The sequence below is a fragment of the Phaenicophaeus curvirostris genome, chromosome 3 (genome assembly GCF_032191515.1).
Source record: "Phaenicophaeus curvirostris isolate KB17595 chromosome 3, BPBGC_Pcur_1.0, whole genome shotgun sequence".
Lineage (NCBI taxonomy): Eukaryota > Metazoa > Chordata > Aves > Cuculiformes > Cuculidae > Phaenicophaeus > Phaenicophaeus curvirostris.
Genome location: NC_091394.1, coordinates 24,662,353 through 24,678,660, shown reverse-complemented (window position 1 = coordinate 24,678,660; position 16,308 = coordinate 24,662,353). Strand labels below are relative to the sequence as shown.

Sequence of the window (16,308 nt, the reverse complement as noted above, 5' to 3'; positions counted from 1 at the left end):
TGAAAGTAATGGTATTGCCATTAGACACATGGAAAGAACTTAATTACTTACATTCCTGAAATGCTATGAAAGTTCTACTCCACTTAGTAGACTGGGATGATGGATTACCTTACCTTCCTGTTCACTGTCAGCTTGGTGTTGTGTAGATTGAGTTTTCCTACAGCAAAATCCAGCCTAAGTGATAACCAACATGGTCACACAAGAAGAGAAAGTGCTGACCCCAACTGAGAGCTTGTCGTATTCATACTGTTCCCATCAGCCTATTAATTCTGAACCTGGAATCAAAATAATGTTACAAGTACTTTCTATAGCACAGTCCAACCTCCTTCCTTGTTTATTCTACAGAAGGAAGTCGTCACTTAGAGCCAAGGGGCTGATGTCTGTTATTTGAGAGAAAACTTGCCTCAAACCATGAAGAACAAGAGAGAACTAGGAACTAAAACCTAGCAGTCATGTTCCTGTACAGCATTTCTGGCTCCTCCTGAACAGCAGTTAAGAGAATGTGATGCTAAAAGCAATTTTATCAGCACTTCATTCTTTTTCCCACATAAGAATTTTTAATGAGTATATGAAAAAAGTGCAGCTGTTATTCTTCCTCTATTTTCTTCTTCTACACCTATGCATTCTAACACTGCCAGAACAGGTAGCATACCTTTCCTTCTGAAACTGCCAAAAACCAAAGCAAAACCACAAAGAAATAAAAATACTAAGAGAGATGAGGAAAGTAAACCTTGGAAAAGAAATACAGGAAGTGCTTGTGGCACTGGAATTGTGTAGGAATAAACATTAATACAGAATGAGAAAGTGGAGAGAGAGAACATTAAGGTGAAAACCTGGATATTTCACGCGCCTAGTGTACAAGTACAGTAAAAAATTTGAAAAGAAAATGCAGATTTTGAAGGAATTTTGCAAAAAAAACCATATTAAAAGATGACTTTGAAATGGACAAAAGTTAGAAGTCTAAAAACTAATCAGAGACGTGGAAATTAGAACTGCTGGAAAGTTTTAATTAATATTTATATTTGTTACTATGTTTTTCTGAGCTCTTCCAGAAACTAAAAATGTCTAAACAATCTCAGGCAGAGATGTTGTCACCTCCCAAGATCTGATTTTCTCTAGATATTATAAAAGCCCTGTGGTTCCCATGAAAAAATAGACAGACATGATGGTTTATGGCACTGAATATGTGGCCCTTAAAGTGTATTAGATTTATGGTATTAGTCTGAGTAAGTAGTAGAGCAGGTTTCAGCTATAAAAATGCCAGGGGGAATCCCAAGACTAAATTGCAGTTCAGTTTTGTCCCCTTCAAGGGGACAAGCAACCCCTCCTTATTCAGACAGACAGGAACATGGAGGCTAATGGATAGGTATAAGATATTTATGTGGTTACAAGCAGTACATTGCCTCCCTGCGCACTACTTCCTGCACTATCCTCTCTTCCTTATCCCTGCATGCTAAAACAAGTGGATGGCAAAAGGGAGTGAACAGACAAGGATTTTACTGGGAAGTTATTGTAAATTGCTTCTGAAACAGGTCATGCCACAAATCACACTGTTCCCTTCACCTGAACAAGAGGGATGTGAAGGAGGAATTGTACTTCAGAAAGGATGGCCCTGAGTCGTTCTGTCTCCCACACTGCTCCTGAGGTGCAACTTGCAGAGTGCTCTTGTTTATTTCTGTTATGCTTAAAAGAGGTCTGTAGCCCCTAGCAAAGAGGAGACCCTGACTAGTAATTACATGTGATGCTTTGCTGCAAAACCATGCCCCTCCTTACAGCTGGGTAACTTGTTTTCAGTTGAACTGCAAAGTTGTATTGCTGACAGAAATTTTCAGCAGAGAGAAACTAACTCCAGGTATAACATTTTCTCTGTTCTGTAGAGTACATTCTAGTAGTCCTGAGATTCTTAGTTCATACAGAAAGACACACCAAGCAGACCAAATAGAATTTAGATTCCATGTTTTAACCAAACTGCTGTTGTAATATATGTAATATGTATCTGTAAATAAATATAAATCTGTAAATAGTATTGCAGTCGCATTTCATATTCAAATAGTTGTCCATTCTGTTTCTTTCTTTATAATTATGGACAACAATAATTCATTTGGTCCTTGAACATAAACTATATTCCTCTGCAATATTTTTCTTATATAGTAATAAGACTGAAGAGGCATAACCAAACCTGTGGTCACCTGTTTCCATTTCACATCTTCTACCTTTATACACTTTTCTCTTCACCAGATCTGAAAATATCCTTAAAACACTGTCCTTCCACAATTCCTTTCCCTCTCAGTGCTCTGTACCTTCTCTACCTGTAAGTTTCCTACTCCTGGGAAGATCAATGTTCTTCAATATCTTCCAGAATTGAGTCATGGAGTATTTAGTTGCCACCAGCCTTCCCACTGTCATTATGCTTTTGGAACTGTTCTGCTGCAGTATTAGAATGCTCCAAAACTTTCATTTGTTTCTTTATTCATTTTGTGTACTCTTACTTAAATACAGGGTTACCTCTGCCTCCTAAATATCTCCAACATTGTGAGGGCGCTTTCAAGGAAATAGAGAGTGCTTAATATTGAAATGTCTCAGTCTACCACCCTAGCTTAATAAAATCATACAACAAAGCTCGGACTGTACATTGCAGAGCATAGTTAGAATGTTTTAAAGCAATATAGTCTACAACATTCCTTAACTTTTGGAAGCTTGGCCTAACTAAAACAGTAGCACTGATTCTTATTGCTAAGCTGAGAGTGTAAACACTGGTCAGAGCAAGAGTGCTTTGGATTTGTCTGAGCTATCAGAAAGAAAAGTCTGATGAAGTGAGCAGTTTTACATAGAGTATGGCTAAGATTTAGCTGCTTCCTTCCATCCAGATCACATCTTTACTTTAACATCAAGAACCTGTTGAACAAGGCATTGAACTGAAGTGCTGAATATCCAAGATTACATTTTTTTGTTGGATACAAACAAGTTTCCTGTGTTGTCTGTACTCACCATTGCCAGAAAGTTTGAAAAATAAAATATCCATATCAAAAGTAAAATATTGGATGATGCAGGAAAGCTGATTTTTGAAATCTGCTGTATTATTCATTGATGGCAAATTATATTGCTTTTACACAATATCTCACTAATTTATAAACCTACTGCACAGTTCCACTTAAATCAATGAAACTATGCTGATGTAAGCCAGATGAGAATTTGGAGTGTAATCTATTTATCTTCTCGTTTTGAAATTAATGAGGATGAAGGTATAATATCAGAGCTAAAATGCATGACAATTATCGGGTATTACTGAGAGTTATCTAGTCTGGTTGTCCCTGGCTGCCATGGGGCAAAACCAGGTATCAAAATGCAGAAAATCTGATGGTTATAAAAGTTCAAATGGCTGAAATGATTTTCTTTTTCTTCACAGCATTTTTAATGTGTTAAAGTGGTTTATAAAGTATAGGCTTTTCTCTGGAGAGATGAAGGATAAAGATGGTTTTACTCAGTCTCTTCTCTTAAGTCATTTATTCTGCTGGTTTTGCTACTATCCTAGAGTATTCCCACACCTGATTTCTAGTTACTGTTTTTCCAGCCAAAATGAAGCAGACAGTACCTTTTCTTGTTAATTACTTTTTAAAAAAGAAAAATTTACTGAGCCTGTTGACACTCTCAGTACATCTTGTATAGTATATCATTTTCATCACAAAGGGCCTTGACATTTAAGGATACCTTCCAACCCAAAGTATTCTATGATTCTATATTCATGTAACTGTGCAAAAATCATAATTCTCTGTGTTGAAGCTACGGGTGTAGACACAATTCATTTCTAGTTCATTGAGTTCCTGAGCATCAACAGAACGGAGGGAATCGACTGTATGTGTGATTTGGGGCAGCAGAAAAATTGTGACCATATTAGCATATAGGTGATTGTGTCACTTTCCCTACTATTCTTCTATGGCCTTTTATTCTGTATTGAATTTACATTGATGCATTATGAAGTATTGTGCTACAGTAGTTTGTGTCTCTGAACTGACGATCTTCACATGAATATTATAAAGCTTACAGCAGGATAGTTTTTTGCATTTATATTTAGCATTTTTGTAAATGGCCAACTTTGGAAATATAGCTCTCTAAAAATAATGTTATTAATCTGTTAAAATATACTCCCAAAACCCACAATTATAAATTTAATGCACGGCTTATGCAATGATACTATAAAGGTCTTCTAATTTTTACCACTACATGTTATTAGGTGGTAGAGGATTTTATTTTCCATTATTAGTATCTTGTCTTGCCCATGATATAATATTTTTATTTCACATAGAAGAACAGTCCTTTTTGTTACTGTCATGGTTTGTGGCAATGAATTAAAAGGGCTAATTATGGACTGCATAGAAAATTGTTTCTTATTTTTCCTTTTTTTTTTGAAGTTATATTTAGGGTTGAGAATAGCACCCAAGACAACTGACTTTGCTTCTGTTAAGTAGACTGCAGCAAGATTTATGAGTGATTCAAGTTATTGTTTCCTTTTGTTGACACTGAATTTCAAATGCCAGTTTCTTATCCTATTGTCTAAGTTAACAACAAGTCCCAATTGTTTCTACAGAAACTTAAATCACGTTGTCACTTCAAATTTTGTCACTTCATTCTTCAGTTCCATTTCTGGACCTGCTGTTTTATTTTTCAGACCTTTACTTGTGGTAAACAATTAAAATAATTTAGTTCTATACTATGAACTTCTGATGAACACTGACTATTAAACCTTAAAAAGACAATCAAAACTTTAAGTGAGAAACATTATAATTTATAAGAGTGGAATTTTTAGTATAAAACTACTGAAAGATATTTGCAAAAGGGCTAGTAACAGGAAAAGTATTCGTGATACAGAGATCTCTTAGGTTGTGGAATAGTAGTTTAAGAGCAATGTCGAAAATTCCAGGGCTGGTGAGATTTCAGACTCAACAAAATAAACTGCAAGAAACCCGAAATTGGAAATTTCCAGGAATGGCAAAGAAATTGTCTTAATTAGAACTTTTTCATATTTAATTTCTATCATTGAATTTGAAACCAGAAATAATGCAGTGTGTGTCTGTGGATTACCTCTTTCATGAAGGATGTCATGTGAGAAAAGATTAGATCATAAGTGTTGGGATGACTTGCTGCCCAATCTGTAGTACAAATTTATGGGTAAGGACGGTAACCTCTTTCTGAGTAAGTGTTGTAGAAGTAAATCCCATTAGTCTTGACACATAAAACCCATTTAGTCAAGCTCAAAAATGTGTTTATGTTTCATATTAATGTGTGTAAAAACCTTCTTATTTGATTGATAATTATTTTGTTACCATTAGTCCTGGCCGAAATGGTAATCCCTGAGTGACAGGCTTTCTGTAAATTATATTAAAAATGATTCATTTTCAAAAAATTTCCGTTTGAATATGAAATATTGCCAAAGACAATCTTATATACCCAGATTCTGCACATAGAGGAGCTTTTGATTTGTTGGAAAAGAAAGGCACTTTCAGAGGAGGGCCATGAAAATTATATAGATACCAGTGTAAGGGTAGAAATGTTGGTCTCTTATTGTCTGTGTAGTAGGAACATGGGGTTTATTTTCTGTTTCTCAAGCGTTACAGTTAGGTTGACTACAGTTAGGGTAGGAAATCATTGTCTTCCATGTCTTGCTAAATAAATAGGAGATTCCGATTTCTCTGGTTACTACTGAGTGATCTAAGTCACATAATGTTTACTCTGACATAACATTTCTGATGTGAATGCCTGCAGAAAGTAAATATGTAATCCATTTTCTCTACTATCATTTCACAACTTAAAAATTGCTTTCTTGACTGCTTGTCATACTAAAATATAATTATACTAATTTACCTTAAAAGTGGCTAAAACCAGACCCAAAATAAGTAAATTATTCATGTATTTATTCAAATGAATTTCAGTGTACGTTTATCTTTGTTTCAGAATTCATAGAGTAACCTATGATAACTACATATGAATTAATATTCCATAGTTTCCAAATCTTCTTCTTTACTTGCGATCAAAATACAATTTTATCCATTTTTGGTTGATGCATCAGACCACCATTGCTAAATATGATACTCTCTTAGTAACAAACCAGTATTGTATGGATAAACCTGAATGGAAAATTGAGTTAACTAGCTAGTGCCATAATTGTCCATGAAGCAGGAAAACAGCAGATGAGGACAGCCATAAAAGTTGACATACTTTGGCTCAACTCATTTGACCACATAAGCCTGTGTATTTGGTACAGAAAAAGCTAGTTTCCCCTAGAACCAAAAACTGGTAACAAATGTGCCTAATTCTTTTTTCACTCTGCTTCCCCCCAATCTAAATTTAAACTATCATCTTTAACAGATCTATTTCTATCTGCATAAGTGAAAGTCAAATTAGGTCCTTTAGATACATTGCATGTTGTTTTTTTTCCTTTCCTGCAAGAGTGGAAGACAAATTGCATTGTGCTTTGATACTAATTTTTATCTCTGTATTGAAGAGTCCTTTCTGTGGTAATTTGAAACTCTCTACATTTTATTTAAATTGCCACATACACTTATTAAATAATTGTAGACTGTTTGAGGTTTGTCGTTCTTTTCTTTTTCTTCCCATGGTGATTGATTGCCATCTGGGGGCTAACATGAGCCCACCATGCTAATTTCACTTATTCTACCCATTAACCGTTATTGTCTCCAGGGTCAGAGACAAATGTATGAATCCACTTTACCTCTCAGCTTACAGAACAACTCATACAGTGAGCCCCGTATTACGAAGCAGCTACATCAGCCTCTAATTACTCAGCTCTATCCTGCTTTGAACGCTGGTGCACCTTGAGAAACAGCATGAAAAAGCACATTTGTTTAAGTCCTCAGATGCTTAACATTGTGCATAACCTCCTGACAAATTACAGCCTCATCTGCAGTACATCCATTAGTCTGGAAGAATGAAGATTCCCAAGCGGCCCTGGTGCCTTTCCCAATTCCCTTGCGACCCACCAATCCTCTCAGTGCTTTCTCTGCGTGTAGGGAGTGTTCAGAGCTAATCAGGTCAATGATCATCTCACGGCTCAGGGGACATGACAGGAGCCTATCACAGCAGTTACACGATCCTCCAGACCTGAGCACTCTTGCTGAGAATCTCATGTTAAGCAACATTGCTTTGGTGCCTCTTCTCTCACTCCCTAGGAGCCTCTGAGGATTTCAGCTTATCTCTCTCTCTCTCCTCTAGACACTGGAGAGTTCAACATCAACGAAAGGAAAAAAAAGGCAGAGCAGTATGCAGCTACCCGGAGGGTGTTGATTGAAACTTAGATTACCCCCAGATCACTGTTGATTTGACTGATGCTCCAGCTTTACCAGAGAAAAGATTTCAATTAAGGTAAGTGCTGCTTTATCTGGCTGACTGCATCACGCCGAATTTCTGCATTGAAAGTTCAAACTGAGTAAACTGAGAGCCTGCACTGCAGCAAGGGAGCCCGCGCTGTGTGTCAGGAGAGGGCTGGGGACAGAGGCAAGTGTCCCAGCATGGAACTCCTCTCCGGAGGGATTCAGGTTTTAAGTTGCTTTTTATGAATGGCTGCAGTTATTGCCGATTTGGTGGTTCTCTGGAGGTTAAAAAAAAATAAAAAAAATGTTCGAAGTGTGCAGGGGTGTGAGAAGGGAGGAGGAAAGGCAAGCACACTTTCTTCCTTTGTGCTTACTACGTTTATTTCAGGAAACACAGCAGCTAGAAAGCAAAAGTACCTTATGGTAAAATTTCATTCTTAATAAGGAGCATCATTCCTTCACAAGCAGGAACTTGTAGACGCAGGGCTTCAAAGTCCCATGGCATTTAAATGAGCCAGAAAGAGATTTTTGAAATGTGAGTCGAGAATATGAATGCAGCTTTCCAGGTTACTGACAGTCTGAGGGATGTGACTGGCGTGTCTAATGTTATACTTGGAGGCTGGTGGGTTTTGCATAGCTGCCTTTGCAGTTCTGAGGGGGGATAGGGGTGGGTATGAGTGCTGGTTTGATAAAAATGATCAGAAAATTAAACTGCTAGCTGCTGGGTGGGGGGAAGGTAGCATTTGGTGGAAGAGGGAGAAGACATATTTTTCATGGGATGATAGAAAGTGTGGCATATCAAAGAAACAGACTGATAACTAAGGATCATATGTGGAACCAAACAAAAAGAAAGAATAGATGAGGGAGGCTGTCTTGAAAGATTAAATGATTAAAAAGAAAAAGTTAAGGATGCTTAAGCATCCTGGAGTTAGTTAGATGACCTGGTGTACCTATAGTGTGTGCAAACTAAAATGTCTAAAGTGAACTGAATTCAATAGTCTCAGTTAAGACCACACTTCAGTTCTGTGCTGTCAAGATATAATTAAAGAGTTACTAAATAGTATAAACTTTTTAATACTGTAAGGGACCAAATTAGATACGTTGTATTAAACATCAGTGTCCTTCCTGTTTCCTACAAAAATTTACATCTTGTGTTTAAAAATCTGTCATAACAGGGAACAAAGATGAATGAAAAGTTAATTGATTTCAAATTTTGCTGTCTTAAACAGATGTATAACTGCTAGGCAGTTTATAAAAGTGTGAATTAATCACTGCTTTTTTTCAGCCAATACTGTTCACTGTTATTAAATATCTGTATCATTGGTTATCATCTAGTGTTGGTAATACAATTCATAGCACTGTGTCTTGCATTAAAAGCTCAGCTACTCAATACAGATGTATCTTTCTTCATCCAAAAATAGCTCTCTCCTCCTGCCAAAAAAAAAAAAGGGGGAAAAAAGTAAAATTCCAGGAAATACTGATTACCTGCAGGTTTGTTACTTACTTCACTAGCTTTTTCAGTGAGAGATACCAAGTTGTTTTTCTCACAAAAATGTCCTCAGGTTTTGGAGCAATGCACTAAGAATTCTGACAGTTTTAACTATCAGTGCACTGTTCTTCTTGAAAGTGATTTCTGAAGGTAAGCTTTTAATAAATAATGGTGACTCAAAGTGTTCACTGCTTTCTTTCATAGGAAGTTGGTTTTGGAAGTAGTTACAGGCACTGATCCTCATTTTTGGTGTGTCATACAGCTCATTTCTTTTTTTCATGTTAAATTTCATGACATTTTCTGCTTCCACACAGAAATATAAGTCTTGACCAAGGTAGAAATACTATAATGTGCAAATCAGCTTCATTATACCTATCTTCACTTTTTTTTCTTTGATGAATAATCAGTGTTTTCTCAGCATAATTAATATTCATTAATATACATCAAAGTATTCATTAAATAAAATCAAAAGGCATTAACAATGCACAACATGAAAAAATATTCTGGTGTAAACAATCCTTATGCAGTTGCAGACATCCAAGTTACATATAAATAGCATGAACATCCATTCGAGTATTCCACAAGGGCTGACTATAAACATTGCTTGACATGATGGCTCTGTTCCCCTTTTGTCTCACAAAGCTGTTGCTGTAAGTAAAAAATAAATAAATCACGCTTTCATGGCAGTGTGTCTGTGGATTTCTAAACAAGTCTTACAAATGCACTTACATCTCTGTTATTATTTTACAAGATCAGATGTTCTGTCTGCTTCTAAGTGAAGAGCACTTACTTTCTGGTATGTTAGCCTCAGAAACTGAGATGACAATTCACCAAAGACAGGAAAATGCTGGTTTTCCTCATGTTTTGATAAGAATAGACAGTGAGGCTATAGTTATTTTCTGGCCTTTTCTGTTAGTGGATTCTATGCTTCTTCATATGTAGTGACAGTCCAAAACTGACCTCACAAATATGGGGACTATCATTCCTCATTAGGCAAATAATCAGGGTCATCTGACTCAATAGGATATTCAGACTTGGTAAACACAGGAACATGGGTTACACAGGAAGGCAGTGGAAAACATGTCAGTGTAGCTTAGTTCCCTTTCTTGGAACTTTTTTTTCACTCTAAGGCTATATCTAATAGTATTAAATATATAGTTAAATGCAGAGTTCAACTTAACTTGAGATGTTTCAAGTTCTTTGAATGAGGCTAGTGTTAATTTTTTTTTTGCCCCAAGCTACATCTCCTTATTACTGATAGAAGAGTACCATTGCTGTCTGGACCAGCTCCAGTGAAAATTAGCATTTGATGCTAATACTTTAGTGTTTAAGGAGCTTTTAAAGGAAGTTTATTAAATTGAGATTTGAAAAGGTATAAATCAAAGGGAGCTTTCTGAAAGCTGACATGAAACCTACCATAGAGCAAGGAACAATCCTGCTAAAACAGTCATAGGGATAGATGAAAAAAAAAACAGTTGTTCATGTATGCAGTTAATAATCCCGATACTCTAAATTGTTTATTATGTCATTTCATGAGTATAGGGTGAGAGTGAGATAGCATAAGCTTCAGGGGTTATTGAGTTTCCCCAGTTTCCATTCTCAAAGATATATGGGAATTTGCTTTACCAGAAAGAGAGGCTTTTCAAACTGTGTTCACAACATACATCGGAGAACTAACATAAGCTTTCCTAAGAAGACCGTTGTGTCCAACCAGACTCTTGTTATTCCTACTCCTTTTGTTATTTTCATAATCTGGTTCCTGGGCACTTATTCTTGCATCTCTGGGTAGCGCCTTGTTTTTCATATAGCTTCTTTTTCTTCCTACTAATTTGTGTTTCTTTTCTGTTCGTTCTAGCATTCTCCCTCTTTCTTTCCTTTTCTTCATCTACCACGATATAATGCTTCATCACTTTCACGTACATTATTTTCCTTCCTTTGATACTGTGAAGCCGTCACTCCGGTCACTTTGTCCACCCAAGTAAATTTTTCTTTCAAATTGAAAACAGAAATCCCCTCTGAAAACACTCCAGTATTCATATGAATAGGATATATGTTCTTCAAGACTCTACTATGTTTTTAACCACTTTTTCTGAATTTTTAATTGTTTTAGATTGTACAGTCTTTGTGTCAGGTGCTATATCTCAGTGTACAGTAAGTAGTTAGCACAGAAAGAGCCAGTTCTTTTTCCAGCTTGGAAGTCTCTCTGTGTATGCGTCTACTCTGCAGAAGTCGTGTGTTCTTAACTGGTTCATGGAAACAAAGTTCTGCAAGATTTGACTCAGATACTTCAGGAGGTCCTTGTTCTTGCAAAAACATACCTTACAATTAGAAAGAAACTCATATTGCAGTGTATATATTTATATCTATGCTTGCAAATATGTAAGTTCTCAGCATATTTTCAGGGGTTATTATTTTTGAGCTACTGTGAAAGTTGCACAATCTGAATGACTTCTCAGAGCCATATTAGTTGACTTAGAGGCAGTTTAGCAGTATTATTTGCTACTACTTTTTCCTGGCTTCTCTTTTTATTGTTGTTGAGGTTTTTTTGTTGGTTTGTTGGTTTGTTTGTTGTTTTTTTTGTCATAGATGCACCATATTAAAGAATGAGTTTCAACCCTTTTACTCCTTTATATTAATAGAAATTTCACTAGGGTCCACTTGTTTTGCAGAGTTGTAACTCACTGAAGGCTTTGGGTTTGCAGTGTATCACTGGATGAATGTTTGTTGAGGCAATAATTTTGCAGAAAAGCTTTGAAGCTTCAGTGGTGCTTTGAGGGGGAGAAAGCTTCAGACTGCTTTCTTGTAGAACACTTAAGTCCGGTAGTTTGAGGGGGAAAAATATTTATGTAGCTAATTTCTGTATCAAAATAATATGCAAACCTACATTGCCGTATTTATTAGTGGACCTGGTATTTAGCATAAGTCAGACATATGTTTTGCAATGCTAATATTGCAATGGATCATTTAAAGAGGCTTCTTTTTTTCCCAACCGCATGGGAGATAAGATACTGTATCATAAGTGTTGGTCAGATTACTTTAGAAACAGCTGTGGTTCAGTTTCAGTCAAATGTATCACTGCACTTTTGAAGGTGAAGAGAGTCTTCCTATAAAGATCAGGCTCGATGTACACCAGCCATTTCTGGGGCTTGAGGGATATGTTTCTCCTGCAGATGTCTCACCTGTCAATATTTTTTAAGGTGATTACTGCATTGGTTGACATGTGTATAATGTAAGCTATATTTAACGTCCTGTGCCTCAGCAGAATGTGATTTGGGGTCTGCGGGTGCTGAAGTCCATCTCTGTGCTGTTGTGTTGAATAGACCAGACCTGTAGTCACAACTCAGACTGGAAACCTTTATTCATAAGAAACTTATAGGTCTGAGATTCAAAATAAGAAAGTATCTAAGTACCTAACTCACAATAAAGTACTGTCTCCCACTTAAGTTTAAAACTGCATATTTAGGTACCAGAATTATGTTGTCCTTTAGCTTTCAGAATACAGTATATTCAGAACAATCTCCAGGCAGATGATAAATACTCAGTTAAATGTGTAGTTTCTGTTTCCAAATTTAGAGCAGATTTATTATTCTTTTCATGCATGCATTTACTCACTGGCTGCATAATACTACATCCAGCACATCAAATGTACTTACAAAATACAGTGTGACTGACTTGTTTGGAAAAATGTTTGAAATTTTTATTTTTTTTTTTTCCCAGTGAAGGTAAATAAGGATGTAAGCCCACTCTTTTTCCAGAGAAGAGATGAGACTTTTGACCTTTCTTGATCAACAATGTGCTCCAGCACTGATCCCAAAACCTAGCTTTTTGACCTAGGTCATTTACAGTCTATAAGCATTAGGTAGGTTCCTGGCTGCTGTTCTCTGAAGGCTGCCAGCAAGTGCTGAATGTAATTGCAAATGCAGACACACATTTGCTAAGTGCTTGTCTGTGGCCATTTATTCTTTTCACGAAGATTTTGGATTGTTTGTACAGTTCAGCTACTACCCACGGGGCTTGGTTTGAACTGGTGACCTAGGTTCCGAGTTTCCTTTGCACTCCCTTATGTTTTTCAGTCCTCTTGGACCCTTTATCTCTCTCTCTCTCTATCTAGATACAGATAAATAAAAAACAGTGTTTCTGTATGTGGAGTTGAGATGCTGGTTTAAGCAACTCTCTGAAAAGCCTATATGAAGATCACAAAGTATAGTTATTAAGAATAACTTTCTTGGCTTTCTGTCCTCAGGCATATTGACTCTGTGTGTGTATGTCACACACTTTCATATATCTGCTTTATATTTAGCTCAGTATATAATCTACGAAGGGAAAAAAATAGGCTTCATCCCATGGTTCATTTTTCCTATTTAAGAAACTACTGCAAATAAAACAATTTTGTTAAATTGAACAAATACACCAGATAGTGCAATTTAATAACAGTTTCCTAAGAATATCTGTAGCATGAGGAAAAGATAAAATGTAGGATTTCTTGACTACTTTACCACTCTTTTGAACAGTCTGCATCGACTTTATTCAGAACCTTTGGTAGAGATTTGATGATGAGGCTATTCTGCCGAATTTGAGTTCACTCGTATTTAGTTTCAACAAGGTTTCTATAAAGACTCTTCAAGTAATATTTCAGTCATTGAACTGGAGTATTAATTATACAATGAAATTTAAAGTAATTTCATTTCCATTTAGGAAACTTGTATCTTTACTTGTTGACTGTCTTTTTATTTCTCCCACAAATATTAATAATAATTTTGGTACTTGTTTACTGTAATTTTAAATATTTAACTATACCACGTGCAAATAGTAGATGGAATGTAAATTTATTACATTCCCTGTCACAAGTAACATTTCTTTTTCCTGTTCTGGAGAAAAATAGTAATAACTTAGAGTGGAAGGAAACATACCCAGAGTATTTCTGTCTCACTGTAACTCTAAACAGTTGTTTTAGAAGCCCTGATTTACACTAGTAGAAGAGAAATAAATAAATTAAAAAAAAAAGACCTATTCCTTTCAATAAATATCCCTTTTCTTTTTCCATCACTACCTGATGCACAATCCTCTCAGGATATAACTGTGTTTCATATTCTCATCTTTTGATTGTTGGGTTTTTTTTTTCTAATCTCCTAGATGTTGGGACTCAGGTGTTTCTATAAAACAGACTTTTTGTAATTTGGCCTTTCTACCTCTGAACTGTTACTTGAAAGAGCACATATGTCAAAATAAATAAAGAGGTAGATAATATGTACCTTACTTCTGCTTGAAACAGTTCATATGTTAGAATAAATACAGAGATTAAGAGGTGATGTTGACAGCGTAAGTACTCATAAGGAAAACACCTAAATGAACTTGATCATTTAAATTCCTTTTGAAGAGTATCACTTCTCTCTGATGTTTGTGTCACTAAGTGTAAAGACTTCTATCCCAGGTTTTGGTCCTTTACTACATATAAATTGAAGGAAATTTTCAGGCACCATTACTTTCTTCTGCATTCGTCCTTATGTCTCCTCATCTCCTTACTCACTTCCCCTCTTTTATTGTTGTTTGGAATGGTGTGTTTTTAACCCCAGCTGACAACTAGGACCACACAGCCACGCACTCATCCCCTTATTCAGCCCCACAGTGGGATGGAGAGGAGAATCAAGGAAAAAAAACAGATCATGCATTGAGATAATGACAGTTTATTAGGACAAAAAAAGGGAGAGAGAATAAGGATGATGATAATAACAGAATATAAAAACAAGAGATAATGTTTAGTCACCGCCCAACTGCCAATACTCAGACAGTTCCTGAGCAGTGATACCCAAGACATGAAACCTGTTTGTGTATTGAACGTGATATAAAATGTTACTGAATATCTCTTTGGCCAGCTTGGGTCAGCTGCCTGGCGATGCTCCCTCCCAACTTCTTGCACAGCTGCTCATTAGCAGAGCATAGAAAACTGAAAAAGACATTTATTTCCTTGCAACCACTAAAAACATCAGTGTATTATCAACATTCTTCTCATACTAATTCTGAAACATAGCAGCTGCTGGGGAAAAAAATTAACTATATCCCAGCCAAGAATAAGCATTACCTGGTAACAGCTTAAACAGTATGCTTTATTATCATTATTCTCATTTTAAATCCAAAACACAGCAACTACTGGGAAAAGAATTAACTGCCCCAGTGAAACCCAGGGTGAATGGAAATGTCCTTTGTCTGGTGCACAGAACATGTAAACAACTAAATTCAGGTCCATCAATGGAGTTAATACCACACTGAATTACTCATCAGATGTAGCGTGTAGCAAATTCCTGTCAATTTTTTTCACTCTGAGATACAATATTTATTAGTCGAGGGCATATATGAGTTTAGAAGCCAAGAACATGTAGAGAACAAGGGTAATAGGCTAGTAAAATTGCTTCCTGAAAACCATGTTTTCCCTCCACAGCTTCTTACCATCCTGTTCCCTTTTCTGTGCCTAAGGAAATAATGAGTCACTGTCTCAACCACACCTAACTTAGACTTTTACAAAAGATTGGTTTGTGATCACAAATTACCCTAATGACAAATATTACCCCCAGGGATTATTATAGCCATAAACAGAAGCATTTGTAGTTTGGATTAAGGAGTTGGCAGGGAAGAAGGATTGAGGCTATATTATTTCTTGAGTATGGAAGCAGTATATTTATTTTCACTAACAATGGCAGCCAGTAATTACAGTCTTTTCTCATTCTCCTGCCTCAGGGGAACTGAACTGCTGCTATGTCAGGGGAGGCTGAGCTGCCATTTAACACTTACTGTTCTCCTTGGAACCTGTTTGTGAACTGCTATTCCCTTCCTGTTTCCTTGCTCTTTTGATAAATATGTTCCTGAAACGCCCTTTAAAGCAAGTTCAGATATCTGTGCAACTAATATGGTTTAAACACCTGGAGGAGACAGGCAAACATAAGCCTTTAGTTCAGGGGAGTCTATCTGCAACAGATTTCCCCTCCTTCTCATAACTGGGAGATTACAGCTGTCTATTTCTTAAATATATAATATGAAACTATATTCTTACTTTTAAAAGTGATCTCTCTAACTCAAAAATACCAGGCTTTCTGCACTGTCAAGAACTCTATAAAGAAGAAAGAAAACAAAGACAAAAAAGATTTAATCTTTACTTTATATAAACAATGTACATTTTCTAAATTATGCTTCTTATTAATATCCCTTTACAGCTATGTTTCTTCTCTATTGTTCTTAGTCTCCCTAGTGCCAAAGAATGAAAATTTAACTAGTAGTGATTTTTGCTGGCAGATGAGAGTTCTTTATTTTGTGCAAATCTTAGAAAATGCGTCTGAAAAAATAATGGCATTTCTGTGAGCATACACATACATGAACATATCAATTTTCCATATTACTGGAAGATAAATCTTGCATGCTGTTTAAAATTGGTTTAATACCCAAAGTATGAGACTTCTGCATATTCATTCATTCTTTATGTACTTGGGATGATGCAAGTGATAC

At 36.1% G+C, this 16,308-nt stretch overlaps 1 protein-coding gene across 4 annotated transcripts in view; it reads left to right on the top strand.

The window, feature by feature from the left end:
• CDH12 (cadherin 12) overlaps window positions 1-16,308 on the top strand; it is a 360,422-nt gene that overhangs the window by 144,100 nt on the left and 200,014 nt on the right. For 2 of the 4 annotated variants that reach the window (XM_069853517.1, XM_069853513.1), the window contains exon 1: window positions 7,091-7,377. The exons of the other annotated variants lie outside the window; for them this stretch is intronic. The gene's annotated coding sequence lies outside the window, so the exon portion shown is untranslated. Of the gene's footprint in view, window positions 1-7,090; window positions 7,378-16,308 lie in introns of those variants that run through there. 4 annotated transcript variants of the gene reach the window in all.